This window comes from Spermophilus citellus (assembly GCF_964194105.1).
Source record: "Spermophilus citellus genome assembly, chromosome: X".
NCBI lineage: Eukaryota > Metazoa > Chordata > Mammalia > Rodentia > Sciuridae > Spermophilus > Spermophilus citellus.
Genome location: NC_138190.1, coordinates 66,899,597 through 66,915,593, shown reverse-complemented (window position 1 = coordinate 66,915,593; position 15,997 = coordinate 66,899,597). Strand labels below are relative to the sequence as shown.

The 15,997-nt window shown below is 38.3% G+C and overlaps 1 long non-coding RNA gene across 28 annotated transcripts in view; it reads right to left on the bottom strand.

The window, feature by feature from the left end:
• The window catches only part of LOC308639171, a 247,633-nt gene that overhangs the window by 214,012 nt on the left and 17,624 nt on the right, over positions 1-15,997 (bottom strand). For 24 of the 28 annotated variants that reach the window (XR_014019991.1, XR_014019992.1, XR_014019995.1 and 21 more), the window contains exon 7: positions 10,813-10,887. This is a non-coding gene — a long non-coding RNA (uncharacterized lncRNA). The remainder of the gene's footprint in view (positions 1-10,812; positions 10,888-15,997) is intronic. The other 4 variants (XR_014020015.1, XR_014020016.1, XR_014020017.1 and 1 more) reach the window with 1 other exon arrangement.

The window sequence follows — 15,997 nt, the reverse complement described above, 5'->3', positions numbered from 1 at the left end:
CAAGTTTATCATAGTGAAAAACAAGTTTACCCTTTAAGTGACCTGTACGTTGGATTCAAAGGGACCAATGAGACACCTGTTACTGTGCTAGGCGGGAAACAACTCCTTTTTCCCTAATAAAAGATCTGTACCCCAAAGCCCGGTGTGCCAGTTCACCAAAGCTTCGGCTGAGGTTTTGCTGTGCACCCGCAGGCGCCTGTGTATTAATAAACTTGCCTCTTGCTTTTGCAGCCAGTGTGATGCTAGTTCTTTTGGACGGGGGATTTGAGGGTCTGGGGGTCTTTTCAGGGATATTGCTTTAGTATTTAGCAAAGGAATTGATATATTTAATATCCAATTATTTTCAGTATTCGGGTTTTTTTTGTTTGTTTGTTTGTTTTGTGTGTGTGTGTGTGTGTGTGTGTGTGTGTGTGTGTGTGGTGCTGGGGATCAAACCCAGGGCCTTGTGGATACAAGGCAAGCACTCTGCCAACCGAGCTATATACTGAGTCCCCTATTTTCAGCAGTCTTTACACAGACATTTAAATGTTTTCAAAGGGCTTTCCATTTTAATAAGCCTGCTTGCCCTCTTGACGCCTATGAGAAACTTCTCTATCTTGAACATAAGAACTAGTCTCAATTTCTAACCACCCAGCTATTTTGTTGTTGTTTATTTGTTTATTTTCTGTGGTATTGGGGGACTGAACCAGGAGTGATCTCCCACTGAGCTGCATTCCTCAAGCACTTTGTTTTTAATATTTACAAGCACTCTGTAAATGCTGAGTCTGCCCTCAATCTTCCAATCCTCCTGCCTCCTCCTCCATATGGTATGATATGATACCATACAACAAAAATTGAGCTGAGATTACAAGCATGGGCCACTGTATCCAGCTGAAATAGTACATTTTTTAAAAAATATTTGTTTTAGTTGTAGGTGGACACAATATTTATTTTTATGTGGTGCTGAGGATCTCCCAGTGTTTCCCACATGTGAGGCGAGTGCTCTGCCACTGAGCTACAGCCCCAGCCCTGAAATAGTACATTTTAAGCCAAAAATATTTTTACTTTTAATTAAAGCACCCCAAAGGAAATTATATTACTTATGGAAACCTCTCTAGAATAACCAACATGAACATTATGATGTACATACTTTGCTTTTAGAGAAGGGGGTAAGGAGTTGCTAGAGATGAAACCCAAGGCCTTATATTTCTTAGGCAATTAATTACTCTTACCACTGAGCTATATCCCCAAACCCATATTTCAACATTTTAATCTTTATTAGGAAAATGCACTCAAAAAGTTTATAACAATTACTTAAATTGTGAGTATAGGGGGAAAAGTACCTGAAGCAAATTATTCCCAGTATCACAATCTGTTTTTCTAAATCTTATCAAATGGAAAGGACTGCAACTTTCTGTATTCTAATTAAACTGATATAATACCATACAACAAAAATTTAATATTCCCTTGGACTTCTTTCTTAAAGAATAGCTCCTGGGGCTGGGGATGTGGCTCAAGCGGTAGGGCGCCCACCTGGCATGTGTGCGGCCTGGGTTCGATCCTCAGCACCACATACAAACAAAGATGTTGTGTCCGCCAAAAACTAAAAAATAAATATTAAAAAATTATCTCTCTCTCTCTCTCTCTCTCTTTAAAAAAAAAAAAAAAAAAAAAAAAAAAAAGAATAGCTCCTGGGCTGGAATTGTGGCTCAGCGGTAGAGCACTCGCCTAGCACATGTGAGGCCCTGGGTTCAATTCTCAGCACCACATAAAAATAAATAAATAAAGATATTGTGTCCAGCTAAAAAATAAATTAAAAGAAAAAAAAGAATAGCTCCTTAGGAGTGTCTGGCACACGCCTGTAATGCTAGCTACTCATTAGGATGAAGCACAAGGGTCACAAGCTTGAGGCAAGCCACAGCAATTTACCAAGACCCTGTCTCAAAATAAAAATAAAAAGGGCTGGAGATGTAGTTCAGTATACCCTGGATCCAATCCCCAGTACCACAAAAATAGATACATAGATATATAGATAAATGCTAAGGGTGTATTATATGAATGATATAAACTCTTGCTACTGCCATACCCAGTTCTTTCTTGGAAACACTTTCAAACTCAGAAAGAAAACTGAATTTCATTTCCTTAAATTTCATCTTGATTTCAACAGACAGTTTTCCTATTTGAAGAGATCCTTGTTTACCTCAGGGCTGGCCATGCCTAGTTCTGGGATTTCAAAATTGTTTGGCTGGCTTTAGAGTATTCTTATTTCTTGACAATTCAGGTGACCATTATACCAGAAACTGCTAACAGAATTTCAGCCACAACTGAAGCTTACCAAGAATATGTGTTTTCTGCAACTGGTTGAAGTGTCACAGTAGGAAGTAAGGAAATGAGAATCCCCCACACTGGCACATGACAATAGCCTCTAGTAGTCTAAGACAAAGTGCTAATTAGGCATTTAAAACCACTAAAGCTAATTTTGTCAGGGACCTGGCAGCTGTGCCAACAGGCTCATTTGAAATTTGTTGTCAATGGGCAAATAAATATTTTTCACTTTTGCAGACCATATAGTCTCTGTCCCAATTAGTCTACTCTGCTACAGTAGCATAAAAGTTACATATACAAAAATTAGAAGTTGTCACTGTGTTTATTTAATAAATTTATCATCATTTCAATGTGCATGAAATATCATAATCCTTTTGATTTTCTTCAACCATTAAAAAACATAAACACCATTCTCACCTCATAGGCTATACAAAAATTTTGGTGGGCCAAATTTGGCTCATATGCCAGTTTTTTTGAACCCTCACATACAGAATTAGTTAGGCACCTTTTTTGTTTGAAGATGTTTTTTGAAGAAAACCAGAATTGAACAAAGTTCAATTTCAAAGCCAGAGAAACAGTTTTCTTTTGTGGGGTGCCAAATCAAGACAAACATGGAACAAGCCTATGCTAAGACTTGCTAAATTTTTAATATATTCTGATAGTTGTGTATATTTAATATATTCTGATAGCTGTCTATATAGTGTAATATTCTACCTATATTTTTTGTCACCTTAAACATTTTAGGTATTATAGTTCAGTACTACATTCACATTGTTGTGCAACTAATCTCCAGAAATTTTTTCCTCCTACAAAACTGACTCTATTCCCAGTAAACAATTCTCTATTTCCTCCTTACCCCAGTCCCTGGCAACCAACATTCTACTTTGTTCTATCAATTTGGGTCATGTTCATTTTTTTTTTTTTTTTTTTTTTTGTAATGGAGATTGAACCCAGGGGTGCTTTATCATTGAGCTACATTCCCCAGAGCTTTTTCTTTTTTATTTTGAGATAGGGTCTCACTAAGTTGCTGGTGCTGTCCTTGAACTTGCAATCCTTTGGTCTCAGCCTCCAGAATCACTGGGATTACAGGTGTGAGCCACAATGCCCACCTGGGTCACATACTTTTGAATCTATCCCATACCATCATTTTGGGACACAAGTGCTAGATGGCAATTTGTGTTATTACTATTTAGAGCAGCAAAACTGAATGCACTAGGGAATCTATACATGAAAACTGTAAGGTGTTTTAGGCTAAAAATATTTATCTGCCTAGCAGCCACATACTAAAATATATCTGTCAGATCAGTCATTGTATCTGCCACACACTCCCTCAACCTACCTATTCTGAGGAAAACAGAATTGTACAAATTTCCTATCAAATACAAAACCATCCATAGAAAATATGTTCTTTTATAGAGCACCAAATCAAATAAGGTCTGGGGATGTGGCTCAGTGGTTAAGGGCTCCAGGTTCAAGTTCAATCCCTCTCACCAAAAAAAAAAAGTACACTAGACTAAAGATGACATAAATGGCTGAGACAAAAATCTCACAAAATACTTACCCTTTGCAAGTTGGAGGTTAGTTTGTTCCTAGAAACTTATCTTAATCTATTCTTTCCCAATCTATTTCATTCTAATTTATATAGCTGAATTCAAATAAACTGTGGTCCAATTCCAAACACTTCCAAAGAAAACTGCTAAGCCCAAGCCCCAAACTGAGTTGAACAGATAGCGTGTCATGACACACGAGAAATGGTAACATTACAATAAGCCAAAATTGTGAAAAAGCAGAAACTATTCATAAAATTATAAAAGTATTTATAAAAATAGTCTATCGGACCGACGCATTTAAAAAAAAGAATTGAAGCCAATCAGATTGTTCTTATAAAGAGCCAGAAATCCTGGCATCCCTAGGCCCAAGTATCAACAAACCGTCCCCTTTAGATGAATGGTGAATGTTCCAGTTAATAACCACAATCCCAAACACTCCCCATCCTCTTAGAAGCATAAGTTGCCCTTACCATCACATTTGTTATATTTCACAATAAACTTTCTTCTAACATCTCTATCAAAGGTAGATAAAAAAGAAAATGAAAGAGAAAAAAAATAACAAAAGATAGTGCTTCAAGAAAAAGGAGAATGAATACCAGAACCATCTCACACATTACCCCATGTGGTTTCTGCAGGCATTTGCAATTGCAACCCCTGAAACAAAGGATGAAGAAGTTAGATGTTAATGGCTATGTTAGAAGCTGAGAAACAAGCAGAGTAAAAGCAGCAGAGACAAGTGACTTAACTGAAGAACACAAAACACTGTTGTATGTTACTAACTAAAATGGGATAAGGACAGACCTAGTAAAATTGTGTTCTCAGGAACTAGAATCTGATTGTCAAAAGTTATCACAGTAAAAGGAACTAAAACTGAAAGGATATGCAGGAAGCCAGCACACAACACACAGGTGAGGCCATGAGGGCCACAAGCAGCAAAGGAAGGTGGCATAAGAAAGCAAAACCTAGCCAGGTGCTGTGGTGCATGCCTATAATCAATCCCAGCAGCTTGGGAGGCTGAGCCAGGAGTATTGACAGTTTAAAGCCAGCCTTAACAGCTTACCGAGGCCCTAAGCAATTTAGTGAGATCCTGTCTGAAAATAAAAAGGGCTAGAGATGAGACTCGGTGGTTAGGGTGCCCCTGGGTTCAATTCCTGGTCCTGCTGCCAAAAAAGAAAAGAAAAGAAGCAAAACCTATGTATGAGCTAAAAACATGAAGTAGAGAAAAACCAAAGTGGACAGACAGGCCAACACCTAAAAGGACAAATTATAAGATACAAAAGATAATCAGAGAGACAGACAAGTTCAGTGATATGAATGACACAACTCCAATGTAAAGATGTAGCAACTCCTGCTGTTTCCTGTGCTTCTCCAAACCCAGTTATTACCACTAAGAGGCTTAATCATATTAATGTCTCCTACATTTGTAACTGCAGGTGATCTCAGTCAGCATTATCTCTCTACAGGTGGACTGCCTATCATTATGGGAGCTCACCGATTTTACTTCTAGCAATCAGAAGTGCCTAATCTAGCCAAGCATGGTAGCACACATCTATAACCCCAGCAATTTAGGAGGCTAAGACAGGAGCATCACAAGTTTAAACTCAGCCACACTAACTTAGTAAGGCCCTAGCAACTTAGCAAGATGCTGCCTCAAAATAAAAAATCTAAAGAGTTTTATTTTATGAACTACACTGAATATAGCTCAGTGGTAGAGCACCCCTGGATTCAATTTCCAGTAACGCCAAAATAATAATAATAATAATAATAATGATGATGAAAAGTACCCAACTAATACCAATATTAAGAAGCAAAAGAGGGGCTGGGGTTGTGGCTCAGTGTTAGAGCACTCGCCAAGTACACTTGAGGCACTGGGTTCAAACCTCACCACCACATAACAATGAAATAAAGATATTATGTCCAGGGCTGGGGATATGGCTCAAGTGGTAGCATGCTAGCCTAGCATGCATGAGGCACTGAGTTCGATTCTCAGCAATAAATAAAGATATTGTGTCCACCTAAAACTAAAAAATAAATATTAAAAAAAAAGATTTATTATGTCCTACAACTAAAAAATAAATATTTAAAAAAAAGAAGAAGAAGAAGCAAAAGAGCCTCTCAGGAGGAATACAGTTGGGGAACTGACTATGAACTTGTGGACAGGTATGATACTTCTAGATGCTCTATGACTGAGCTGAGTTCTATTTTTAGAGCAACTAAATGATACTAGAAATATTCATAGTAACTGGATTATGTTAGGCTAAAGCAATTTTGAATTATATATAAAGAAAAAAAGATGGTCACATTTAGCAATCAATAGGAGGAAATGCCCTGGATGTGTCAAATTGCAACCCTACAATCTCAGGAAACTTAAGAACTCAAAGGAATCAGACATTCTCACTTTAATGACAACTGAACACCCTAGAGTTAAAACAGATAGTCTATGAAGACAAAGATGAGCTAAAATGAAGGCCATGTCTACAGAGATCACAAAAGCTCAATTGAGATTCAAATTGAAAAAAACACATAAGCCTCCAGAAGCTAGGGGGTAAAGGAAGACAGACTATGAGGAACCAGTCTATAGTAGAAAGCAAGACCACAAGCACATGGAATCAAAAACAAGCTAAACTGAATCACAGAAATGATACCACACTAAAAAGAAGTTCTTTGGACATTTTAAAATTGATATAAATCAGCCTGTTTCTTGAAATGAAATCTGAATTGCAAAAAACAGACCCTCAAAAACAATGTAGCTACTTGAAATTAGTCATACTGAAGCAGGGAGGCAGGCAGGCAAGCACAACTTGCACATCCCAGCACATGATACAAATGACATGCAAAGCATGCAGTTTAGTTACCACCTGTGCTCTCCAAAACTTCAGAAATGTGAAATATGGAAACAGGTAATAAGCAGCAAAGACTGGAGGTGAAAATAGTAATGTAAAAGGTTATAGGGAGATTCATTGTGGTGGCACACACCTATATCCCCAGCCATTTGGGAGGCTAAGGAATGAGGGTTACAAGTTCAAGTCCAGCCTGGGCAATTTAGCAAAATCCTAAATCAAAATAAAAATTAAAAAGGGGGGCTGGGGATGTGGCTCAAGCGGTAGCGCGCTCGCCTGGCATGCGTGCGGCCCGGGTTCGATCCTCAGCACCACATACCAACAGAGATGTTGTGTCCGCCGAGAACTAAAAATAAAATAAATAAATAAATGTTGAAAATTCTCTCTCTCTCTCTCTCTCTCTCTCTTCTCACTCTCTCTTAAAAAAAAATTCTCTCTCTCTCACTCTCTCTTTAAAAAAAAAAAAAAAAAAAATTAAAAAGGGCTGAGGGCTGGGACTGAGGGCTGGGACTGAGGGCTGGGAATGTAGCTCATTGGTAGAGCAGTTGCCTAGCATGTGTGAAGACCTTAGTTCAACCCCCAGTATAACAAAAAAAGTGGCAGGGGGATGGAATGCTGGGGATGTCGCAAATAGCTCAGTAAATGGTAGACTTGCCTAGCCTAGCATGCATTAAACCCTGGGTTTCATCCCCAGTACTACCAAAAATAAAACAGTAAAATGACATAAAAAGCAGGCATTGGCAAATTATAGCCCACAGACCAAATGCAGCTACCAGCTATATTTTGTAAATAGTTGTTGGAACAGTCACATTCATTTATGCATGGTCTAAAGCTGCTTTCCCTGATACACTGGCAGAACCCACATAGCCCCCAGAGCCTAAACTACTCAGTATCAGGCTATATATAGAAAAAGTTTGCCAATTCCTGTCATAAAGAACACAAACCAGTGGTAGCAAAACTGACAAGACACTTACAGAAAAGAGGGACTGAGGGGCTGGGGTTGTGGCTCAGCGGTAGAGCGCTTGCCTAGTACATGCAAGGCCCTGGGTTCGATCCTCAGCACCACATAAAAATAAATAAAATAAAATAAAGGTATTGTGTCCAACTACAACTAAAAAGTAAACATTAAAAAAAAAAAGAGGTGCCGCAGTCTGGCTGGGCACAATTCAGGAGCCACTTGTCAAAAGAAACTAACTTTATTTTTAGAACCACACACGCCAAACAAAACAGCTCCTCAAGAAAAACCCTCAGAGCCCAACTGCCACCACCAGCTTCCCACAAGCCTCTCACCCACAAGCCTCTCCACCTCCCCCAATCCTCCTGCTCTTGAGGCCCATTGGCTGGGTCACGTGGGCAGAGCCAAAGAAGTCCCCCAAGGAGCAGCTCCGTGGTCTGAAAGGGCAGGGAAACAGCCCAATGAGCATCACCGCAGAGGAGCCAATCAGCTAGATGTTGCTGGGGCCGCTGTGAGCCAATCATCAGCCGGCAGCTGGAAGTTTGCTGGGGCCCCTTGGCTGTGGCTCTCAACAAAGAGGGACTGAGATAATATTTATTCATGTTAAAAGCAGAGCTCTGGGGGCTGGGATTGTGGCTCAGTGGTAGAGCGCTCACCTAGCACTTGTGAGGCCCTGGGTTCTATCCTCAGCACCACATAAAAATAAAATAAAGGGGGCTGGGGTTGTGGCTTAGCAGTAGAGTGCTTGCCTCGCACATGCAAGACCCTGGGTTTAATCTTCAGCACCACATAAAAATAAATGAATAAAATAAAGGTATTGTGTCCAACTACAACTAAAAAACAAATTTAAGAAATAAAATAAAATAAAGGTACTGTGTCCAACTAAAACAAATATTAAAAAAAAAAAAAAAAAAAAAAAAGCAGAGCTCTGGAGCCAGGTGTGATAGAGGCTGAAGAAGGAGGATCAAGTTTAAGGTCAGCCTCAGCAATTTAGCAAGACCCTGTCTCAAAAAATAAAGAGGGCTGGGGATGGGGTTCATGGTAGAGTATCCCTAGGTTCACTCTCTAGTACAGCGGGTGAGGTAAGGGTGAGGGAGATAGGAGTCAAATATTGGGAAAAGATTTGGAAACTCACTGGGCGTGGTGGCAGACGCTTATAATCCCAGCGGCTTGGGAAGCTGAGACGGAAGGATCACAAGTTCAAAGCCAGCCTCAGCAAAAGGCAAGGCACTAAATAACTCAGTGAGACCCTGTCTCTAAATAAAATACAAAGAAATAGGACTGGGAATGTGGTTCAGTGGTCAAGTGTCCCTGAGTTCAACACCAGGTACGTAAAAAAAAAAAGATTCTGGAACTCCTGCTGAGATACCCCTCTTATTCTTTGAATGCTAAATGTGCTGGACATTTAGAAAATTAATTACATGCCATACACCAAAGAGATCCACACTGGAAAAGACTCATTAAAAAATAAGTAAAACATAAATGAATTATGAACTATAGGAAAATGTATTCATCTTCATAATATGGAAGAAGAGAAGAATGCATTATAAAAAAAAGATTTGGAGGGAATGGGGAAGGGAGGAAGAGAGGCAAACAGGAAATACTGGGAAATTATATTGGCCAAATTATATTGTTACACTGTGTGAGTGTATGAATATGTAACATCAAATCCCATTGTACAAGTACAATGCATCACTTTTAAAATATGGGTAAAAAAGATATTTAAGCTATATGAAATTATAATTTTTACTTAGGAGGCTGAGAGATAAACATAACAAGTTCAAGACTAGCCTGGACAACTGAGCAAGACCTTGTCGCTATCAAAATAAAATTTTTAAAAAATGGGTTAGGAATGTAACTCAGTAGTAGAGCACTTCCTAGCAAGTAGGAGGCTCTGTGTTCAATCCCCAGTACCATCTAAAAAAAGTATGATAAAGAAACTAAAAAATTAGGACCCAAGTAAGATTTTTATCTCCTCTACCTCATTAGGAATCAAAGGCACATATTGAGGGCTGGAGTTGTGGCTCAGCAGTAGAGCACTTGCCTAGCACATGCGAGGCGCTGGGTTTGATCCTCAGCACCACATAAAAATAAATAAATTAAATTAAGGTGTGTGTCCAACTACAACTAAAAAAATTTTTTTTAAAAAAGATATATATTGAATTTTCAAAGGAGAACATTTTTTCACCTGTACAATTGGCAGATTTATTAAAAACCTTAAAACAGTATATTGGTAAGGATGTGTAAAAATGGGAATGCTCATACTACTAGAGGAACTGGAAGTTTTATTCAATGTTACAATATAAACATGGATATGCACAATTTATCTACAGGATGTTCACTACAGCACTATTTACACACAATTAAAAGGGTACTGCAGGCTGGGCTCAGTGGAACATGCCTGTAATCCCAACAGCTTGGGAAGCTGAGACAGGAGGATCACAAGTTCAAAGCCAGCCTTAGCAACAGCGAGGAACCAAGCAGCTCACTGGTCAAGTGCCTGAGTTCAATCTCTAGTTCCCAAAAAAGAAAAAAAAAAAGATGGGGAGAGTAGTGCAGGCTGAATGTATAACTGAGTGGTAAAGTACTTGCCTAGAGAGACCCAGAATAGCAAACAAACAAAAACAAAAAAGGTAATAACTGAAACAAGGTTCCAAATATCAGAAAACAAAATTGATTTTTACATTCATAGTGTTATATGATAGTATGTACAAATTTGAAAATCATGTTATTAAAGCATATTTAAGGGCTGGGGACATAGCTCAGTTGGTAGAGTGCTTGTCTCACACGCACAAGGCCCTGGGTTCAATCCCCAGCACCACAAAAAGTAAATAAAGCACATTTAACTGCATGCAAGATGTCTGATATGCTTAAATAGAGAGCAACAAAAAATTTCACTCATGATCCTAACATTAACAGACAAAGACTGTCATGCTATCCCAAACTAACTCACTTTTGAACCTCGAAAGAAAATATTAATTTAAAAAAATAGAAAACAAAACTCAAAATAATAAATTTAACAAATATAATTAAAAATCCTTGAAAAGTAGAAATTTTCTTCCAAAATGCAAGGTTAGTTCATTATTAGGAAACCTATTAACAAATACAACAAAAAGGCCAAAGAAAAATAGTTGTGCAACCTTCATGTTCAACAATCACTTACCTGATTGAGAGGTCTCTGTTCCATTGTCCAGATCACCTTTTGAGATAGCAATGGAAGGATTAATTCCTCCAAATCCTGAAAGCCAAATTTAGAGATTGACATAGCAAATTACCAAAACCACAGGACCCCTATACCTTGACTGTTGGGACAGTGACTATAACCCATTAGATTCCTCTACTAGCATCAGTAAGTTAGAAGACATACTGGTGAAAAAGGCAAATACTGGGGCTGATAATGTAAGGATAAGAATAAGTAACAAAGACAATGTCCCTTCTAAGCCATGCAAAGGCCCACAGGAAGGAGATTCCTCTATGGGGATGGTAATAGCATGGCCCATGAAGATTATGTGTCACTCTACCATGCACTTATGGTATAGATCATAAGAGACTTTCCACTGCTGGTTCAAGTAAAGATGTATTATTGTTATTATATTAGAATGTGACTAAAATCGCTCTGAATGTTTGCTTTATTGTATAATTCTGTTCTAAAAGTCTGAGTATATATACTGTAAAGTAATAAGAAACAGCACACTGGCCTGTAGTCCAAATCTCACCTATTGCCTGTTTTTGTAAATGAAGTTTTATCAGAACATAATCATGTCCATATTGTCCATGGATGCTTTCATGCTACAATTGCAGAGTTGAATAGATATTATCTTGCTCTTTACAGAAAATGTTTGCCGACATCTGTCACAGAGAATTCCTTAGCTGGACTAAACCTAAAACTAGCAGAAAGCTTAGACCTAGCAGAATGAGGGAGATTTATATTCTTTTTTTTTTTTTTTTTTTTTTGGTACCGGAGAGTGAACTCAGGGGCACTCGACCACTAAGCTACATCCCCAGCCCTTTTTTGTATTTAGAGGCAGGGTCTCACTGAGTTGCTTAGTGCCTGGCCATTGCTGAGGCTGCCTCAGCTTCCCGAGTCGCTGGGATTATCAGCATGAGCCACCGCGCCTGGCCGGGCGATTTATATTCTTAATTGTTTGCCAAATTAATTAGACTATTCCAAATAAACTTAGTGAAGTTAGTCAAGTTAGAATACTATGTTATGATATGGTACAAGGGAAAGGACAACAAGTGATTAGAACAAATGATGCCTATAAACAATAACAAAATGTATGTGTGACTTCACAAGGGGTTTCTTATGAATAACTTCCAAAATTAGGTCCTATAGAAAAATGTAGATGTGAGAGAATCTATAACAGGTTGAACATACCTAATCTAAAAATCCAAGATGCAAAATAATCTCCAAAATTCTCCTAAATGCAAGACAGATTATTTTGGATTTCAGATTTTCAGATTATGTATAACCAGTATATAAATATATCCAAAATATTAAAAACTCTGAAATCTAAATAATTCTAGTCCCAAACATTTCAGATAAGAGATATTCAACCTGTGGACATTTACAATAGCATAACATTATCATTGGTAAAGAGGAATCAATGTAAGCCATTACTATATGGGACAGATTTAGAACTATATGCATCTATGAATAACTCTATATGGTCCCCATTATATTGCATTTACCTTTTTTTATTTTTTTGAGGATCATCATGAGATATTGTAATATATCAAAAGTACAAATGATCACAAAACACTTATAATGATAATAATCTCTCTGGCCCTGTCCTTTTTAATATTTACTTTTTAGTTGTAGTTGGACAATACCTTTATTTCACTTATTTATCTTTATATAGTGTTGAGTATCAAAGCCAGGGTCTCACACGTGCAAGGCGAGCACTCTACCACTGAGCCACAACCCCAGCCCCTGTCTTTAAAAACATTTTTAGCTAGGCATAGTATAATCCAGCGACTCTGGAGGCTGAGGCAGGAAGATCACAAGCTTGAGATCAGTCGCAGCAATTTAGTAAGACTCTCAACAATTTAGCAAGATCCTGTCTCAAAATTAAAAAAAGACTGAGATATAGCTCAGTGCTAAAGGGCCCTTGGATTCAATCACCAATACACAAAGGAAATTTTTACTTAGCAGGGCCTAGTGGTGCACACCTCAGGAGGCTGAGGAAGCTGAGGAAGATTTCAAGTTCGAGACCAGCTGTGGCAACTTTGCAAGACCCTGTCTCAAAATAAGAAATAAAAAAGGTAGGGATATAGGGCTAGGGCTGAGTGGAAGAGTGCTTGCCTATCATGTGTGGGGCTATTTTTAGCACCACATAAAAATAAATAAAGACATTCTGTTCATGAATAACAACAAAAAATAAAATTTAAAAAAAAAGGTAGGGATATAGCTCAGTGTTAAAGTACCCCTAGGCTCAATCCCCATTACTGCAAAAAAAAAAAAAAATTTAAAAATTAAAAAATTTGTGGAAGGATATGTGCTTATTAGCATGCTTGAGACCCTGAGTTTAATCCCCAACACAGGGGAAGGGGGTGGGTGTCAAGACTATTTTGAGTTCCAGAACTTCCAGAATCATATGATCATATGCACTCAAATCATATTCAAAAGTGCCAGTAGTGATTCCATGATTCTGTGCATTCCTCAGGTACATACTTATCTCTACTTTTTGAGTCTACACCCGGGCAGCCACTTTAAACTGGAGAAAAAGAGTTCATTATTTTGCAGGAAAAAACAAATATATGGTTGTTTCATATAAAATGAAAAAAGGAGGTGTATAAGGCAGGTGAGGAAACAAAGACATTTCACAGCACAAAAGGTAAAAGACCATAGGACCATCCATTGCTATAAATATTCACTTGGCTGTTAATGCTAGGTAGAATAAATTAGTGTAAGGAAAAATAGAGGTACCACTTCCATATCTCCTCCTTGGGTCTAGCTAGTCTTAATGGTGCTAATGTATACCCTGACTTATAAACATCTTGGTTCTGAAACTAGAAAATTTCTCTGAAGAAAATGAGTAGTACACTAAGATTAATATTTAATATTAAAATTTAAATAATAAGCTAAATGCAGTCGAATGTGCCTGTTGGTTTCAGCACTTGGGAGGCTGAAACAGAAGGATCACTAAGACCAGGAGTTTCAGATCAGCCTGGACAACACAATGACATTCCATCTTAAAAATAAGGCATGGTGGCTCAGCCTGTAAAAAGTCAGGAGACTGGGGCAGGAGAATTGTGAGTTCAAAGCTAGACTCAGCAAAAGTGAGGCTTCCTAAGCAACTTAGTGAGACCCTGTCTCAATATAAAAATAGAAAAGGGCTGGGGATGTGGCTCAGTGGTCAAGTGCCCCTGAGTTCAATCCCCGGTATCCTCCAAAAGAAAAAAAAGATAAATAGGTAATTATTTTTTAAAACTTAAAAATATTATACAGAAAAAAGAAAAAATGATTAACTAAAATAAGACTATAAAAATAGCACCTGGGTAGGTTGCCAGATCATTTCCCTCTTAATACTACTTATGGATAGTTTCCAATAAAGTCTTTACATATATAAACATAACACTTATAAATAAAAAACAGAACAGAAACCTGCTGTGAGTACCCAATGCCCTGTATGAATGCCAACACTGCCATGATAAAAAGATTTTAAACTGGGTGGTGCAGTAGGAGCTTGAAGACTGGCCTATGGAGGAAAAGAGAAAGGGAATAGGTTGTACTATGACAAAGAGGAAGAGAGCACAAGGATAGAAGGAGAAAGGAAATTAGAGTAAATAAGAAAATGATTCATTCACTTTACTTGTGAACCACTTCAATGTTCCATAGAGCTCCACATGGAGATTTTCAAAGACTGCAAGGCCTTTTTGATTACATACCATTTTGAGTCTGAAAGCCCAATGCTGAGTACTACTCCACCTATTAAAGGGTAGTACAATCAAGAAGGTCTTGTAGGACAGTACAGTGGTACATGCCTATAATCCCAACAACTGGGGAGGTTGAGACTGAATGATTTTAAATTCAAGGACAGCCTGGGCTGTGAGACCTGTCGCCAAAAAAAATAAAAACACCTGGGGATGCAGCTCAGTTTAAAGCCCTTCTGGGTTCAATTCCCCAGTACCCTTACCTATAGACCCCCCCCAAAAAAGACGGTTTTATAGTCTTTAAAATTCTCCATTTATGTAATCTAAAACAAATGAGCCACAGCCAGGAATGGTGGCACATATCTGTAACCCCAGCAACATGGGAGGCTGAGATAGGAGGACTGTAAGTTCAAGCCCAATTTAGCATGATCCTGTATCAAAACAATAAAAAGGGCTGGGGATGCACCTAGGTGCCATAGGGGCCGTGGGTTCAATCTCAAGTGCCACAGGGGGAAAAAAAAATCCTGATTCTAAAAGGCCCTTTTATGGCTCATTTTCTGTGGGGTACCATTATGCCTACCATATTTTAATATTCTGCTACACAAACAATAGTCACATCAATGTGTTCTATCACTACTACAGAGGAATCATGGTTATCCAAATGTACCAATGCTGGGAATTCTTCTCTCTAGGAAGATTTATCAGGCCCCATTTGACACTCAAATTCTAAAAAGTTGGGGTAAGGAGTCCTTCAATCTTCAGTCTCAGCTACTCAGAAGCCTTAGAGGGGCTAAGACATGAAAAATCACTTGAGGGCTGGAGACGTGGCTCACGCAGTAACACGCTCGCCTGGCATGCGCGGGACGCTGGGTTCGATCCTCAGCACCACATAAAAATAAAATAAAGATGTCAACCGAAAACTGAAAAATAAATATTAAAAAAATTAATTCTCTCTCTCTCTCTCTCTTTAAAAAAAAAAAAAAAAAATCACTTGAGCCCAGCCAGGGCAGCATGGAGAGACCCCATTTCAAAAAAGAGAAAATTAACAGAATTCTTAAAGGTTCCCAGACCCTCCCTGAATCCCAGTCACCCCCAAATCATTAGCTATTAAGTAAAAAAACTCCTCATCTAGTCTCTTTGAGCATAAGGACCTATTTACAATAAAAAGCTATCATTGGACTTGACCACAATAAGACACTAAGGTTTCTATGGGCTGGGGATATAGCTTAGTTGGTAGAGTGCCTGTCTGGCATGCACAAGGCCCTGTGTTCAATTACCAGCAAAAAAAAAAAAAAAAAAAAAAAGACAATAAGATTTCTAGAGAGTAGGTATGTGGCTGACCTCAGACAGAAAGAGACAGAAAGGAGAAACTACTGAGAAGGGTTTTAGATAGAACAGTATTACCAATTTACCCTAAATTGTTGAAAAGGAAAACAGAATGAATAGCCTGATATGCAAGGGAAGGAGAACAT